The following is an 18,142-nucleotide window of genomic DNA, read 5'->3' on the forward strand; positions in this document are numbered from 1 at the left end:
GCGACACTTTCTCGGTTGCGACAAAAAGCGTCAGATGAGTTCAATAAAAAGTTGCATAATGCCCCATCTTTCAATCCGCTCATCACGGCACCAAACTGTTAGCTCGTATGCATCGGGGTGGCTGGGTTTACGCTAGGAATGCCTTTGTTTTTCTCTCCAACTCGTTTGATCGTTGTGGGCCACACCCTAGCAGCGAAATTGCTTAAGTGCTCAAGTTGCTCAAAGTTGTCAATATTCAGCATCTCGTTTCTCAGCGCCTATTAATCATAAGAACGAGTCATCTGATCCTATGGGGTCGTGTTCTGGCACTCTTAAAAAGCCTCTCTCAGTTTAGGTATACTTGGATCCAATTGCTTGTGGCAACACTTTCTCGGTTGCGACAAAAAGCGTCAGATGAATTCAATGAAAAGTTGCACAATGCCCCATCTTTCAATCTGCTCGTCACAGCACCAAATCATCAGCTCGTACGCGTCGGGGTGGTCAAGTTTACGCTAGGAATGCCTTCATTTTTCTCTCCAACTCGTCTGATCGTTGCGAGCCACACCCTAGCAGCAAAATCGCTTAAGTGCTCAAGTTGCTCAAAGTTGTCAATATTCGGCATTGCATTTCTTGGCGCCCATTAATCGTAAAAATGAGTCGTCTAATCCTACAGGGTCATGTTATGGCACTCTAAAAAAGCCTCTCTCAGTTTAGGTAGACTCAGATCCAATTGCTTGTGGCGACACTTTCTCGGTTGCAACAAAAAGCGTTAGATGAGTTCAATGAAAAGTTGCACAATGCCCCATCTTTCAATCCACTTGTTGTGACACCGAACCGTCAGCTCATATGTGTTGGGGTGGCCGGGTTTACACTGGGAATGCCTTTGTTTTTCTCTCCAACTCGCCTGATCGTTGCGAGCCACACCCTAGCAGTGAAATCACTTAAGTGCTCAAGTTGCTCAAAGTTGTCAATATTCGACATCGTGTTTCTCGACGCCCATTAATCATAAGAATGAGCTGTGTGATCCTACGGGGTCATGTTATGGCACTCTAAAAAATCCTCTCTCAGTTTAGGTAGACTCGGATCCAATTGCTCGTGGAAACACTTTCTCGGTTGCGACAAAAAGCATCAGATGAGTTCAATGAAAAGTTGCAAAATTCCCCATCTTTCAATCCACTCATCGCGGAACCGAACCGTCAGCTTGTACGCGTCAGGGTGGTTGGGTTTACACTAGGAATGCCTTCGTTTCTCTCTCCAACTCGTCCGATCGTTGCGGGTCACACCCTAGCAGTGAAATCTCTTAAGTGCATGCATTAGATGAATAGAAGTGTATGGGCTGTGCAATTTTTTTAGAATGGGTATTGGTACAATGGTGTCTTACATTGTCTAATTTTGGTTCTTTCCATGTTTCCTATATATAGTCTTATTTTGACTATAACTATTGAATTTGTGTTGATCTCCATAAGCTTGTGTCTTGGATTACAAACACATATTTAGGTTCAAAGCTTAAGTAACAATAAACTTTGTGCAATTATTCATTTAATCATTTGTACTGCAAATATGGATAACCATGATAAATGATTTGCATTAACCAAAAATGTACAAATCCATACAACATTGTATACCGTTAAAACTATCAAATATATCCAATACAAACAAATAGGCTTGCCAAAAGCCATATGGACATAGAATGTCACGTATTCATAAAACAAAACATATGTTCAAAATTGCTATAAAGGCATACAACATGATATCCAATAAAGTCAAACAGGAGCTCGCCAAAAGCCATATGGACATAGAATGTCACATATTCGTAATACAAAACATATGCTCAAAATTGCCATATAGGCATACAACATGGTATCAAATAAAGTCAAATAGGAGCTAGCCAAAAGCCATATGGACACAGAATGTCACATATTCGTAATACAAAACATATGTTCAAAATTGCCATATAGGCATACAACATAGGATCCTATTCTATTCATTTCTTTCTAGGGGAAGGAAACAAATCATGAGATATCTTTGCCCGTCGAGGGGATGGAGATGTATATGATGCAGGTGTCTTTCGAGTACGCCCACTCAACCTCCTCTCCAGACTTTTTGTAACTCTGCCTGATACAATGAAAAGAATGATGTTAGCATATACAAAAATTGAATTTTAGAATGACATATAATAAAATAGTCACTTACCACATACAAATAATCGTGATGTTCATCCACAACAGGTGCACGTTCATGATCTGGAGTGACAAGCCCCTCCTGTAAGCATCACATTATAAATTAAACTAAATACAATTGTCGTTAAAATTTTCAATAACATATTATTAAGATAAAAAATGTAATGCTAAATTTACTAAATTTACAAATATGTCTCATACTTTTGTCAAAGAAGTTGAACTTGCTACTGTTGCAGCAACACCGTGCTCCATTGACGCGCAGACAGCAGGAGGAGTCTCTGATGTCAACATCTGAAAATTAAACAAAGTATATTGATTAATTGCCAAAACTATCTATATTATTTAATAACAACATTAAAGATAAATTGCTTACCTGGGTGAAAGAATTGTTGATGAAATACACTGTGAGGTGTTGACGTTGAAGCTCTAGCATCAAACTATTTGACATTCAAAATGAGTAATTAGAAAAACATTCACATAAGGTTCAACTATCTACATATAATAATTATATTTCTTCACTCATTGTATACCTGTGGAGTCGACAAAGTCGTGAAAAATGGTGCTGCAGGAATGTTGCTAGTATTGTGAACACTTTGACCCTGATTTTTTATCTTAATAATTTACTAATTTAGATATATTCTTAAATTTCCATATAGGATTTAATAAAAAGAATGAAATGAACTTGTAATGAAATTCACCTGGGTATCAATGCCAAATGTTTCGTTCAACAAGGATTCTGTCATGACAATGTTCTCTGTAGCAAACTCCGCTCGTGCACATGCATTCTTAGAACTATTAGGATCATAAGTGCAAAGAGAACCACAAGATCAACATAAATGAGCTGGAATTTGATGCCTAGAAGAATCACCATCATCACTTGCATCACCCTCTACTAGAGGCCTAACATACTATATAAGGGTCTGAGTGAGTGAGCTAATGGAATCTAGAGTTTCGACCTCAATACCCTCCTTCACAATGGAAGGAATAATAACATGCTCCACCATAGGTCTGGCCAAGGGTCTTGGTGGGAGATTTGGGTCATGTTGTGAACTCTCTCCATCATGTGAGGAACCCCCACCTCTACCTTGGAAATTTAGAAAATCAAAAATAGTTTGGGATCTCATTAAGGACAAACTCATAGTACAATTTTCTCAAAAAGTATTGGGGTACCTCATGATTATTGCATGGGGGCTGATCAAATACCATCCACCACCTATCCCAAAAATTGTTCTTAATCCCTTCATGATGACACCAATGAATAGGGAATCTCCTACATCCGGGGTGTAAAGGTTGATTCGTTCGGGGGTCCGTAAAAAGAGCATACAAGTCAAATTTATTAATTTTCTTTTTCTTCACTGCCGCATATGATAATTTGTCAGCATAAAATTGCCTTTGTTCTTCCTTCTTATTGGACCAAAAATTTATTTGCCCACTCACAGATTGTATGTGAGATACAATAGATTGCAAAGAACTGACAAGGTTTGTCCTATGGGAGTTTGTTCCAGTGGGATCTTTTAGCCTTGTGATTAAACCTTCAAGCTCTTTTTGGCTATTTTCTATTTGACCTAATAGGTTTTCTTGTGTACCTATGGGATGTCTAGGGATTGTAGGAGGTTCTTGATGTGCTTCTTCTTCAATATGGTCTTCATGAGGAGGTGATTGAGTGTTTTCAACATTTTCTTGTCTAATCTCATTTCCTGATAATGAAAATAAATTTAAATCAATAAACCTAGTTTAATCTTCAAATTAATAAAAAAATGAAAATAAGAAAACAAAAATACATACCTCTTTGAGCTCTTCGATGGCGTGGTGACATTTTGATAAGAGATGGACAACTTAGTGCCCAATATCGAGCTTCTGCAAAGGGCGAGCGCAAGAAAATGGCACCCCAAATCGCCAAAACGCGGGTTTGGGAATGCAGAATGCATCCAAAATGCAGACTTGGGGTTTTTTTAAAGTTTGAAAAGGTCATAAGGCACGCGCCTTATGACCATTTTTTTTTTTTTTTGAAGTGTGGCACCTTTTTGGTACCACAACTTCGTGCATATACCCACTAGGCATCAAAGATTTGGTTGAAACACCCACAAGGTCTAAGCCATCAAACAAGAGATGTCATATACACATTAACAAAGGGTTTTGCAAGGCTCCCATAACCTAAAACATGGGTTTTGGCAAGGCTCCCATAACCTTCATCTCTAGCAACAAAAATATATTACTCAAAAAATGCACTAGAATAATGGGTTTTATAAAGGCTCCCATAACCTTCTAAGAAATAGATAGCACATGCATCTCCCAAAAAGCAAGAGCCACTAAGAAGGGTAGTAGTAAGGGGTTTTTGTAGGCTCCCCAAACCAACACCATGGACTTTGGAATGGCTCCCATAACCATCAAGAAAAGAACAACAAAGGCCCCCTTACAACAGACCCCCACCTCTCCTACATAGACTATCTCCACCTTCATAGAAGAAGCCCCCTCCTCAATAGGGAAAGTAGAGGAAGAACCCAACAACAAGAAGAGCCAAAACCAACTCCCAAGCAATCATAGATCCAGAACTAGGTAGCAAAAGCCTCCAAACAAGAGCTTCCTACCTCTCCCACAAAGCCAGTCTCCACCTCAATAGGAGACTCCACCACCTCAAGAGGGTTAGCATAAAAGAAAGAAAGTAGCCAAGACTCAATATGAGACTCCACCACCTCGAAAGGGTCATTGACTGTGTTACCAAATAGAGGAAGACCTAATTTGTTAACCCAATAGAAATTCAAATTGATGTTGGCCAAGTCATAATAGAATTATCTATTCAACAAATTAAATAGCATTAACAAGACTTTTTTTGACATTCATTAAATAGATTAAAAATCAAAACATAATATATTTTGATTTTTAAATATATTAAAAATCAGAATATAATATATTTTGATTTTTACCCCTAAAAAAAAATAAAAATAAAATATATATATATATATATATATATAATCAGTGCCATTTACTTTGTTGCATATACATTTCCCTCATGGATTATTAAAAATCAGAACATAATATATTTTGATTTTTACCCTATTAAAAAAAATAAAAATAAAAATATATTATGAGTGCCATTTTCTTTGTTGCAAAGACATTTCCCTCATGGATTAGGCACCTACCTACAAACCTGGGTAATCCCACAGTCACCAGGAAGTTGTTGAAATACCAAACGGAAAGAAACTTCGCCTATTTATTGCTAACGTTAGCTTTTAAAGAGTCAAAAGGGCAAACTGAAAATTAGAACGTTCGCTGCACTTCCTTTCAGCGCATAGAATCTGCGTTTTGGTTTACCGTTTCCTTCAATTGGACTACTCACAGGTAAGCCTTATGCTTGCTCATTGGAATTTCTTTGGTACCAAGCTTCGAGCTCGTTTCTGAATAAGGCCGTATTCTTGGGTAGGATTTCAATGTGCGGTTTTCTGAGGGCTTCTGCTTTCCGGTCAACATTTCTTTATTACAGGGATTAGGCAAAACTTTAACCCTAAACATATAATTTCAGTGATAGTAAAGCTTGTAAGTTTGTGGAAGCATTCTCTTTATTCAGGGCAGTGACAGCGGGGTTAGTCATAGAAGGAAATGATTTGAGTTTTAGTTCCAAGATTTCCCCAGGTGTACTTTTTGACACATTCTTTAAGGTAATTCTTGTAGAGGGATCGCCAAGGAAATTGAAAACATCTGAATTAAAATTTTTACAGTGTGGTATCCTAATTTTAAGCTCGGTTCTTCTCTATTGTTTTGGATCAGAAAGTGTACAAGATTATCTACTGATGCTTTTTAAGTTACCATTTAATCTTCTTCCTGAGATTTGAACTCCACTAGGGATAAATTGGGGCTGTTGGGAAATTCTAGTGGCTCTGGGAAAGTTAATGAATGTTTTCATGTTTTTCTTTCTTTTTAAATATTGGATACTTTTACCATTGAAATACAATGGAGTATAAAATTTCAATTCCAGGCCTCCACAAAACTGGGGATGTTTGAGAATACCATAGGGCAACCAGGAGGGTCATGAATAGTGTGTCCTTTTTATTCTTCAACCCTTTTTTGAATACCAGAAACTTGTATGGGTGCTCCATAATAAAATAGTACACATCACAGGAATCAATAATAAATGAGCTCCATAACAAGGAAGTGAATCATTCATGAATACCGTGTCCTTTTTATTCTTCAACCCTTTTTTAAATACCAGAAACTTGTATGGGTGCTCCATAATAAAGTAGTACACATCACAGGAATCAATAATAAATGAGCTCCATAACAAGGAAGTGAATCATTCACAAATCAGAAGTAGATAATCATTACACACCTCTGGATCTGTATTTTCCATCTCAAACATTGTTCAAGTTCTGTAGGTGCAAACTCATAATTGTCAAATAGAACCCTCAATAACTAAGCAGAATGCTTGAAAATAGAGACAATCTTGGAATCATCAGTTAAGATACTCCAATTCTTAGAGACAACTTCCAATAAACTAAAACCTATAATTATTAATCTAGATCTACTGCATGAGACAACTTCTCGTCATTTTTGTAAGACAATTTGTTTTTGTTTCTTAAATTGATGCAATATTTGTAAACTTAAAGTACTTGAAAACTTAGGTTGTGGATTATTTCTTCAACATCCCCCTCAGTCAACTCGCTTAGATGAATGGCCACCAAATTATTTTGGCTCTAGGATGACCAAACCAATGAGTTGAGATTGGCTGTTTGTACAGAAACACCATCTTACTAGCACCCATAAGCATGATATGTCAGGTTCCCACAAAATTGGATCCAAGCTTCAGAATGTAACAATGAGATCTTCACAAATTCAACTGTTAGAATTAACAAGATAAATTTTTTAGAGAACTTCACCTTACAGCATGGTACTCCGTGAGAACATCTATTGCTTCAAATGTATGAAGCAAGCTCCACCACTTAATAAAGAAGACACAAGAGCCTCAAGATGTTATCATATTAATGATGCTAGGCGAATTGAAGTGATTTTTATTAAGAATTAACAGTTTGAATTAAATGACCAACAAGTTATACACCATTAGCATATTTAGTAGATATTTACCATTCGCTCAGTATAGGCCCTTCTCATGTCAAATACAGAATCAATTAATATTTCAATGATAAGTGCAAGGTAGGCCCATAAGGTAGGGTTATGGAAAAAATGCTGGGCTATACAAAAATGCATTAGATAGGCCCAACCCTGATCTCAACAGATATCATAACTGGATAATCCATTGGGATCTAATACTAAAATCCCGTGGATTAAATTGATTATCTTAAGGGACTAGATATGTTGGGAATACATCAAGATGAATTGCTTGCACTGATATTATAGGCATGATCTCTTCTTATGGAAAATTTATCTAGGCAATTGGGCTAGTTGAGTTATGCTAAGACAATCTCTTTATCAGTCACGGTTTTAGAAAATTGATGAATACAGTTTTTTAAAGGTTTGATTAAATGCTGAGTAGTTATCATAAGATTCATAACTGAACATAGGCCCAACCTTGATCTCAACAGATATCATAATTGGATAACTCATTGGGATCTAATACTAAAATCCCGTGGATTTAATTGACTATCTTAAGGGACTTGATATGTTGGGAATACATCAAGGTCAATTGCTCTTTCATAGGTATTTACTTAGATCTGATACTTTGGAGTGGGCTTACAGTATCGGTTGTGGAGAATGCAACATGTTTAATATAGGCGAATCAAAGAGGAAAGTTAGGGTAAGGCTTATAGAGCACAATGGGGACATAAGAAGGAATTGCACCACAAAAGCAGTCTTAGCAAAAGATTCAGATCAGAAAACAACGTATTTTCCTAGACCATTTCAAAGTGATCACTAATGAAGATAATTTTATCATATGGCAGTAGAGAAGCCGTAGAGATGGTGAAACATCACAAAACCTTGAATAGATATTATATATACACTTTAAGCTAATCATGTAGGCATCTTATTGGCAATCCTTTGATAGTTTTTGATTACTTTGAAGCTATTGCACTACAATTTTAGTTGGTTGCTTGGAGAAGTAAAATTACTGTTGGTGTATTTGGAAAGAGAGGTGGGTTTGATGAAGTCATAGGTTATGGAGGCATACCTTTTGCAACAAAAAATGAAGAACAACCTACAAAAACCATTGAGGATAATGCATTGAATTGGCAAAGAGACTATCAAATGTTGAAGTTTGAAGATAAAATGCATTGCCATAGTCATTAAGTTGCATCTTGAAGAAAGGCAAATGAGCAGTTGGTTGTTGCAAGGAAAAATGTCGTTGCTACAAAAAATGTCTTTGCCACTTCCAAACAAGGTAAAATGCCTTAAAATAAGTTTAAGTTTGCTCATGAGTTAAAAGTATGTGTTCAGAATATGACTATATATATATATATATATATATATAACTTTATAATATTATATGCTTTTGACTTAGAGCTACGAACTAGTGAGGTTGCAAATGGGGTTTGAGCCTTGGTTAAGTTTGTTAGGTAACAACAATGATATATATATATGAAACTTTACAATATTATATGCTTTTGACTTAGAGCTACGAACTAGTGAGCTCACAAATGGGGTTTGAGCCTTGGTTAAGTTTGTTAGGTAACGACAATGATTAAAACACTTGTCTTTTAAAGGAGTTACTATCAGCAAAGATCAATCATTGCTTGTATCTTTGGCTGTCATTATAGTTATATGTTCACATCCTACGTTGACTGTGGGAAGGTGGATTAGAAGGAAATGCGTAATGTGTTTGATTGATTATGGTAACAGACATGTTTTAATTATTTTGGACTTTTTAACACTTTCCTCGCTTGTGTATCCTTTGAGAGTGTGCATTGCATATGAAACTAATATTACTTGCTACAAGCACACAAATACCAAAAACCCTCTGCAAATGATGGGGTTCAATTCAGAACTACTGATTTATATGTTCAATTCCCTTGTATCTTTGTCTGTCATTATAGTTATATGTTCTGTAATGTCCCCATTTTAGCAGACATGGTTTTTGGGTGATTAGCCTATCATTCTGACCCTCGTAGGCTAATGAGTATGGATAGAGGGTCTCCCGAGGCTTGTATCGTCTCCAGAGTTCAGTGTGTTTTGATCTGGCTTTCGTTTGGTATCATTTGGATTTCATTTGCTATACTTACTATTTATAGTAAGTTTGAGATGTTAGAGATGGACCCCTTCTATTTTTAGTAAAGGGGTATGGTCATATGCAACTTCATCATGTCAGCTCCCAATTTAGACGGCGTTCAAAAATGTTGAGTATTAATGGAGATATTAATGTTTATTTAGTTTAAATAAACATTAATGTTTTGAGCTTATATTATTAAGTTATAATATAATTTTATATTATAACTTAAGTAAGGGTCCAAGTATCATTAAAGGGGACTATTTAATTAATTAATTGTGGCTCTTTTACCAAGGTGAAATATTAAATGACAAAGTGAAAATATTATATCATTAAATGTCATTTAATATCATTAATTGATTTAATGCCTTATTGGAGAAAATTGAACCTTCATGGGAAATATTTATAAGGCTTTTGAAAAGAAGAGAAGAGGGATTGATCATTGTTATTTTTGATGAGAAGACTTGTCTCTTGGCTTTGGAGAAGAAGCTGGGGTTTCTGCAGCTTGTCCAGAGTATCGGCATTGGAGAACGTGAAGACTTCATTGCATCAGCAATCTGAGGGTGTGAGATATTCATCTGAAGTTGCTCCTAGGGTTGGCTTCATCCAGAAGTTGACATTGTGCTGGTTGGAGATTTATTTTCAGATTTATTGGCATAGCTGAGGGCATATGTATATGGCAGACTGAGAACATCATCCAGAGGGTTTATTTGCTGCTACAGTGTTGCGCTACAGTAAACGCTACAGTACCTTGCCAATTTTGTGGTCTTTGTGGAGACCAAATTGGAGATGTTTGTTCAGATTTATGATGAAGATTGAATAAGGAGTCTTTGGCTGCTTCTTCTACATTCTGCAAACCCCTGTAGCCGCCTCCATCACCTATAGATTGGGGTCGATTGATATTCCAGGTGACATTCAACATTGATCAGCCACTTAGCTTTCATGCCAACTGTTTGCTTAAATGCCTAATGGCTGTAGGTGCACTTTGGGATGCATGACAAGTGTTTCTCTTAATGTCTACTAGCTGTACAAGTTAATTTTCAGTCATTTCATGTGTGTGTAAGGTCTAAAACAGCTAGCATATCATTTCTATAACAACTTTGCATTGTTAGAAGCTTTCCATAACTTCATTTGCAGCCTACAAACCCAAAGAAGACAAATAAAGAATTCACTACAGCGGCTTCAAACATTGTATGCCAAGTGTTTGACAATATTCCTTGGGGTTCAATAAGCGAAACATGGTCAGATTAGCCAAGGGATATTACACGTTCACATCCTACCTTGACTGTGGGAAGGTGGATTAGAAGGAAATGCGTAATGTGTTTGATTGATTATGGTAACATACATGTTTTAATTATTTTGGACTTTCTCCAACACTTTCCTCGCTTGTGTATCCTTTGAGAGTTTGCATTGCATATGAAACTAATATTACTTGCTACAAGCACACAAATACCAAAAACCCTATGCAAATGATGGGGTTCAATTCAGAACTACTGATTTATATGTTCAATTCCCTTGTATCTTTGGCTGTCATTATAGTTATATGTTCACATCCTATGTTGACTGTGGGAAGGTGGATTAGAAGGAAATGCGTAATGTGTTTGATTGATTATGGTAACATACATGTTTTAATTATTTTGGACTTTCTCCAACACTTTCCTCGCTTGTGTATCCTTTGAGAGTTTGCATTGCATATGAAACTAATATTACTTGCTACAAGCACACAAATACCAAAAACCCTATGCAAATGATGGGGTTCAATTCAGAACTACTGATTTATATGTTCAATTCTCTTTTATCTTTGGCTGTCATTATAGTTATATGTTCACATCCTACCTTGACTGTGGGAAGGTGGATTAGAAGGAAATGCGTAATGTGTTTGATTGATTATGGTAACATACATGTTTTAATTATTTTGGACTTTCTCCAACAGTTTCCTCGCTTGTGTATCCTTTGAGTGTTTGCATTGCATATGAAACTAATATTACTTGCTACAAGCACACAAATACCAAAAACCCTATGCAAATGATGGGGTTCAATTCAGAACTACTGATTTATATGTTCAATTCCCTTGTATCTTTGGCTGTCATTATAGTTATATGTTCACATCCTACCTTGACTGTGGGAAGGTGGATTAGAAGGAAATGTGTAATGTGTTTTTGATTGATTATGGTAACATACATGTTTTAATTATTTTGGACTTTCTCCAACACTTTCCTCGCTTGCGTATCCTTTGAGAGTTTGCATTGCGCATGAAACTAATATTACTTCTACAAGCACACAAAGACCAAAAACCCTATGCAAATGATGGGGTTCAATTCAGAACTACTGATTTTTATAGATGACCTTTGGGTTGCCCCAATGTGAGAGTGGTATATGGGGGAAACATGGACATAATGAAATCCAAAGGGAACTTGAAGAAGTTGCATTTGAACCACCTAAATGCATCACATCAATTTTTAAGATGCGGAGTAGCTGGATACGCCTCTGCCCCTCCCTTGGCGTGTGTATCCCCGTACGGATACATGTATGATACGGTGCTGGTACATGTCAGATATTGTACCCACACATGCCCAAAAATCAAGGTTTTCCAACTGTGCCGGATATTGTGTGATTTTTTTTTAAATGTGACGTAAATCTTCTTAAACTTAATTTAAGAAAACTTTAATCATGCAATTTTTTAAATTATTTTTGGTATAAACAAAACCTACACCAAATGAGCAAGACAAATGAAATGTTTTTCTATTTTGTAATGTCCCTAAATTTTTATAAAGTGGTTTAATTGAATTAATTGATTAAGTTCTCCAAAAATTAATTTTAATTCTTAAAGATGACTTTAATTAATTAATTTAAATATAAAATAAAGTGAAAATATTAAAACAATATTTTAAGTTACTTTATTAAGTAAAGCTTTCCAAATATGGTTAATATTTAAGTCGGCCTAGTTTTTGAGATGTTTCCTAGAGCTTTTTTTAAGGAGGCTGGCTGGTGGACGTAAAGCATGCTTGTGAATTTGATATGATGAACTTCTGAGGATGAAAACCCTTGGAGTTGAAGGTATGGATGAAAACCCATCCCTTCCTGAGGAGTGTTTACAAATTTGAGGAATGTTTCTGGAATAAAGCTATTTGCAGTATTGAGGTATATTGTATCTGTATCTGATTTGAAAATAAAGATCTTTTTATTCTGAATATATTATATGCTGGTGAAAAATAAGTGTATTTGATATATCTATGGCGTGAGTTCATTTGGGTATATTATTTTGGCTACGGCTGAATAAATAAAAGGAGCTCAACAAGGTAGACGGGCTGAATAGCTTATATCAGCCGTAAGTACAATATTAGCGGTGATATTAGGGTCAACATTTATTTGTATCGGACTTATTCATTCTCTAATGTTGGCTCATGAAATCTTTATTTATTGCCATGGAGATTAGTTCAGTTCGCCAAAGGCTGATTCAATAAAGATTTATGTTTTTGCCAGAACTCTAATGTCTTACCTGAATTATCTAAGTGGAGGTGATTAAATTTAATAATCTTTGGGCGTATGAAGATTGGTGCACATCATTTCTTCATCCGCACAGCTACAGCTATTGGTGCACATCATTTCTTCATCCGTATGAAGATTGGTGCACATCATTTCTTCATCGCTGACATAGCTGACTCGTGACCAATTCCGTCCCAGATTTGGGAGAAGATACGATTGCCTGGGTTATTTGTGGAGTCACAGAGAATCTCAAGGGAATCTTGCAGTTGACAGAATTAAGGGGTATATCAGCTGGGGGAATTTGATAGGAACAGTTAAGATCTCCAGTGACTGCTTCATAATGCTAGATATCACCATTTTCGAATGGAGGGTCTTCATCCATAGTGCTGTCATGATATCTGCTCCAGATTTCTGAATCGAGCTTGGAGATATATCTGGTCTTTTGCTAATTGTTGGATTTCTATATTGAGAGGATCAGGCTTATATTGTTATTGTTGCTGGTAATGAAAGATGTCATCCCTTAATGTCAGCGCTTTCCAACGCTGGACATTAACTCTCTATTAATCGACTGTTCTTCTGAACTGAAGCTTCTAATACAGTCTGCTGGAAGCAAACAAGGACAGTATTTTTTATTATTTTTTGGCCTTACTTTACTTTCTGTGATGTACATTCTGTCTCTTTTATTAAATCTCCACTTTGTATTTATTTGCAATGGTTCCAATCAAATAGTGAGACAATCAAACCCATTTGTTGCAACTGAGACTACAAACAGCAGAACTGAATATATGCAAACTGTGAAACAAGAGTAGTTGAGAAGAAAAATCTTAGAACAAATTAAGAGGGAACATTTCATATTTCAGCGACCCGTTTTTTTGGGTTATCTTCGAATGCAACTCTACTGAATTTTGCGTATTGTAAATTGTTAAATCAATTTATAATTATTTATGTAGCAATTATTTGTCTATATTGCTTTCAAAGTAATGAAAAGCTCCTCTAATAAATTAGAAAACTGTCTTAAATATGTGTATGTGTTTTTATGAATGTAAAGCATCCAGCCGTGTCCATATTTGGGGGTCTTAAAAAATGGCCGCATCTGTATCCATATCTGTATCTGTATCTATATCCATGCAACTTTGATAAGATGCCTAATCAAAACAAATTGAGCTCTCCACTTATGCAATTAATTGGCACATTTCATGCTTGCTTGAGCGTATACGGAAAAGTTAGCACGTTTCCAGTCATTGAAACTTAAAGCAGGTATAGCAATAGTACAAAGCCTCGTGTCATAACCTTTTTAAGGGTGTTCAACATGCTTGTGATTAAGAGCATATCATAGAGAGTGGATATATGGGGGGAACATGGACCTAATGAAATTCAAATGGAACTTGAAGGAGTTGTATTTGAAATTCAGGTACGAGGGCAGATGAGACAGAAATATTTTTTTTTCAACCACCTAAATGCTCTTCACATCAATTCATAAGATGCGTAATCAAATTAAATTGAGCTTTCCATTTATGCAATTTATTGGCACGTGTTAAATTACGTCATGCATGTGCAAGCCTATATGGAGAAGTTAGCATATATGCAGTCAGTGAAACTGAAAGACAAGTATAACAATAGTACAAAGCCAAGTGTCATAACCTTTCTAAGGGTACCGACATGCTTGGGATTAAGAGCATATCATAGAGTTGGGAGAGGTTGTGGAATCTAGCTCAACCAGAATTTAGCACATAGAAGAGTGGGTTGTCTTCATAATGCGGAGCAACTCATCTGATAGCTTTTTCTGTTCAGTGTATTGGTGGTATCAGATATGAATTGTAAAGCTTCTAGGAAAAAACTGCATATAGCCTTTTCTCCTCTTCGTGATTCTGAAACATTGAAGTGAAAAATCTATACACAGTTTTCTACCAGAAGCTTTACAATTCATTACATGGCTTCTTGAAATATTATCTCTTTACTTATATATTTTATGATAATAAGTTTGTTATTAATCAGGTTTCTTGTTTCCAGTAAACTATTTTAGATTTTCCCTCTGATTTATTTCTCCCTAATTTCCAGATCTTAGTTTGGCTGGTTTCAAGCCGCCACATATGTTTTTTATTTCTAGGAATTTCTGCTTATTTGGTTAAAGTTCACCATCTTTAGCCAATAGGCTTTTATTGTGGACTCGCCTGTTTACAATTGACCAGAAAACCTGTTTCACGCTCCTATACCATTTTCTGGTGCTGCAAAACCATTTTCAAAGTACCGGAAATCTATTAAACTGCCTGGCACCTCTTGTCTCAATTATCCTCTTTGCAGCAGATCTTTTTCCAAGATTACAGGTTACTTTTCAGTCTGAAATTTTTCGACATTTTGTTTAGAGCTTTCAAATTTTCTATGCTTGGTCTTTGAATTGGGTTTGTTTTGTGAAACGCACAATTTTTTTTTTTTTTTTTGGGACTCTTATGCTATTTCGATAAGATGTTAACCTGGATTATGTAATCCCCATTTCTCATCCACTCCGAATTGTCGATGCATATCATAATAACCTCCAGCACCATGGTGGAGGATGAATTCAAGAAACAATGGAGATGAACTGAAAATAATCTCTATGAATTCTACCCTGGCCTCAACGAATTTTTCTAAGCCTTTTCTTTTTAAAACTGTAATAACCATGCAGAAATTACAAATCCCTGCGCTTAGATTTCTCATCCTTTTCTATGGGTGTGATGTCTTTCACTGGATCCATTTGAATATGTGCTTGAGGTTAAGGCCACTATGTGATAAAGGTCTCCTTTCTTCTCCACTGGCTGATGTACAGGCATAGACCTACTTTGCGCAAGAGGCTGATTAAATTCTCCTTCTCCATGCTTCATTCCCTCCTCGGAACTCGCACATCCCATGGACGACCATTCGCCTCCAAGAATCTTCATCTTCTTCCGTTTGTCGTGGATCATGCTCTTGAAGTATGGTGATAAACTCTCAAAATACCTTTCACTTCTCCTTGTAGACGACATGTCCTGAAGCTGTTTGCTCTTCAATCTCTTCAAGCCGTTGGCATTTGCGTTCTCACTTTGTTGAGACTTGATGCAGAATTCAAAATGCAGGGGATGCTTCTTGGGTCTTCCTCTTCCAGGACGTTTTACACTAACTACAATATCAATATTGTCGTTGGAAAAATCTTCTACAGAATTGTTCTTGCTTGCATTTTAGTTCCAACATACTATGAAAAATCCTCTGAATTCTAAATTTATCACAAATTTGCCCTTAATCGCAGGCCCAATCCAGAACAACACAAAGCATTTTTCTGAGCGATACATACCCTTGGAATGAGAACCCAACGAACAGAGCCTTAAAAAAACTTTGCTTTACAGATCAGAGAGCAAAGAAAGTCAACTCAGTTAAAGCATCGAGGCAAAGAACAAATCTTTTATAGAGGGTGATGCTGATAGACACTGTAGCAATGCCACGAGGGAAGCGTGAAATCAATGAGGCAAATTTTGTGAGACAAAAAAGTGATGTTAAAATTCTTCATGCATAGATTTTGCTTCAGAAAAATGTCTCTTAAATTATAGATTGGTGAAGTTTAAAATCTCTTATGTCTTGAAACATTATTATATCGCTTCAAGGCAATAAATGAGCAAGATAAAATAATTTATCAACATTTTTGACCACACTTTGTGATCAATCATTGAGATGATTGACCTGCATGAGAAAGAAGTGAGAAACAAGAGGTAAAGGACTCCAACATTGCCATTACAACATCTATCCTTGTGGGAAAAACATTAAACTGCTGACCAAAACGACTATTATAAAGAATCAAATGTTTGTTGGAGATGCATACAAAAGTAAAGCTATTGTACCATTTCAATAGATTGATTCAGGAGCTTCGCGGCATTTTACTCATCGTCGGGATTGGTTCACGAAATTTGAACCATTTTCGGATTCAGTAATCTTCGGAGGAGGAGAAGAGTACACAGTTGCTGGTAAGGGCACTGTCCAGATTCACTCAGGAGGTAGAAATTTAATTTTTCTTGATGTCTACTATGTGGAACATAATCTCCTCTCCGCCAGTCAGATCATGAGGTATTCTCCTCAATTAGATGTTGTCTTCAGTTCATCCATTTGCAACATTGTTGATAGGGAGACTTGTACGACAATCGCTATGGGACTTGGAGATCATGGTTTGTATAGACTAGCATGCTCTAGTTGCTCGGAGTACATCCATTAAAACACTTTGTCATTAGCGTTATGGGCACTTAAATGTGCACTATCTCTCCCAGTTATCTCGAGAAGGTTTGGTTGCTGGTCTACCTGAGATCCAACCTCAAAATCATGTAGTTTGTGCAGCTTGTCAAGCTGGGAAGCAGCATCGGACACCATTCTCGGATGGTGATTCTTGGTGAGCCTCCAAGGTCCTTCAGTTGGTTCACGCTGATGTATGTGGGCCAATGAACACTCCATCTGTTATTGGTTGCAGGTACTTCTTGTTATTTGTTGACGATTTCAGTCGTAAAGTGTGGGTGTATTTTTTGAAAAATAAATCAGATGTGTTCAGTACATTTCAGCAGTTTAAGGCCCTAGTTGAGAAAGAATCCGGTTCTCTGATTGTCACTCTAAGGTCAGCTAATGGGGGGGAGTTTTGTTCCAATGACTTCTCCACATTTTGTGCTACACATGGCATTAAACGCCAATTCACCACACCATACACCCCTTAGCAGAATGTTGTAATTGAATGTAGAAATCGCACCATTACTGAAATGGCTCGTTTTATGATAGAACATAGAAATGTTCCTAAGAAATACTGGGCTGAAGCAGTTTACACTGCAGTCTATCTGCTAAACCGGTCACCTACACATGCCGTTAAGAAGATGACTCCTGAAGAACCCTGGTCAGGACACAAGCCTAAAGTGGGCCATTTAAAAGTCTTCGGTTCTACGACTCATGTATGGATTCCAGACGCTAAGAATGCTAAGCTGGATTCAAAGAGCCAAACACTTATGTTTACTGGTTACAACGACAACCACAAGGCCTATAGGTTGATTGATGTAGAGATAGATCGTCTTATTTTCAGTCGTGATGTTGTGGTTGATGAGACTACTGGTCCATTTATGTCTTCTACTGCTCCTAGTCCCGCGACTCAATCTATGAAGACTCCTGATGTTGGTGTTCGTCTTCCTCTTGGTTCCCATGATGGGAGGGCTTCAGAGCATTTTGACTCTGAAGATGAGGAATCTACCGATCCAGCACCACTTGATTTTTCACAGGATTCACATCCAGATGACTTTGTTCCAAAAACTCTAGGGGATGTTGTTCCTCCAATGTCAGATGTTGGTACTTCTACCCTCAGGCCTAAGTGGTGGGC

General features: G+C 36.8%; 1 protein-coding gene across 3 annotated transcripts in view; it reads left to right on the forward strand.

Moving 5' to 3' along the window:
- Positions 1 to 5,298: 5,298 nt before the first annotated feature.
- LOC131042668 (uncharacterized) overlaps positions 5,299 to 18,142 on the forward strand; it is a 98,916-nt gene continuing 86,072 nt past the window's right edge. For 2 of the 3 annotated variants that reach the window (XM_057975991.2, XM_057975994.2), the window contains exon 1: positions 5,299 to 5,498. The gene's annotated coding sequence lies outside the window, so the exon portion shown is untranslated. Of the gene's footprint in view, positions 5,499 to 5,625; positions 5,816 to 18,142 lie in introns of those variants that run through there. The other variant, XM_057975992.2, reaches the window with a different exon arrangement.

The sequence above is a fragment of the Cryptomeria japonica genome, chromosome 5, assembly GCF_030272615.1.
Source record: "Cryptomeria japonica chromosome 5, Sugi_1.0, whole genome shotgun sequence".
Taxonomy (NCBI): domain Eukaryota; kingdom Viridiplantae; phylum Streptophyta; class Pinopsida; order Cupressales; family Cupressaceae; genus Cryptomeria; species Cryptomeria japonica.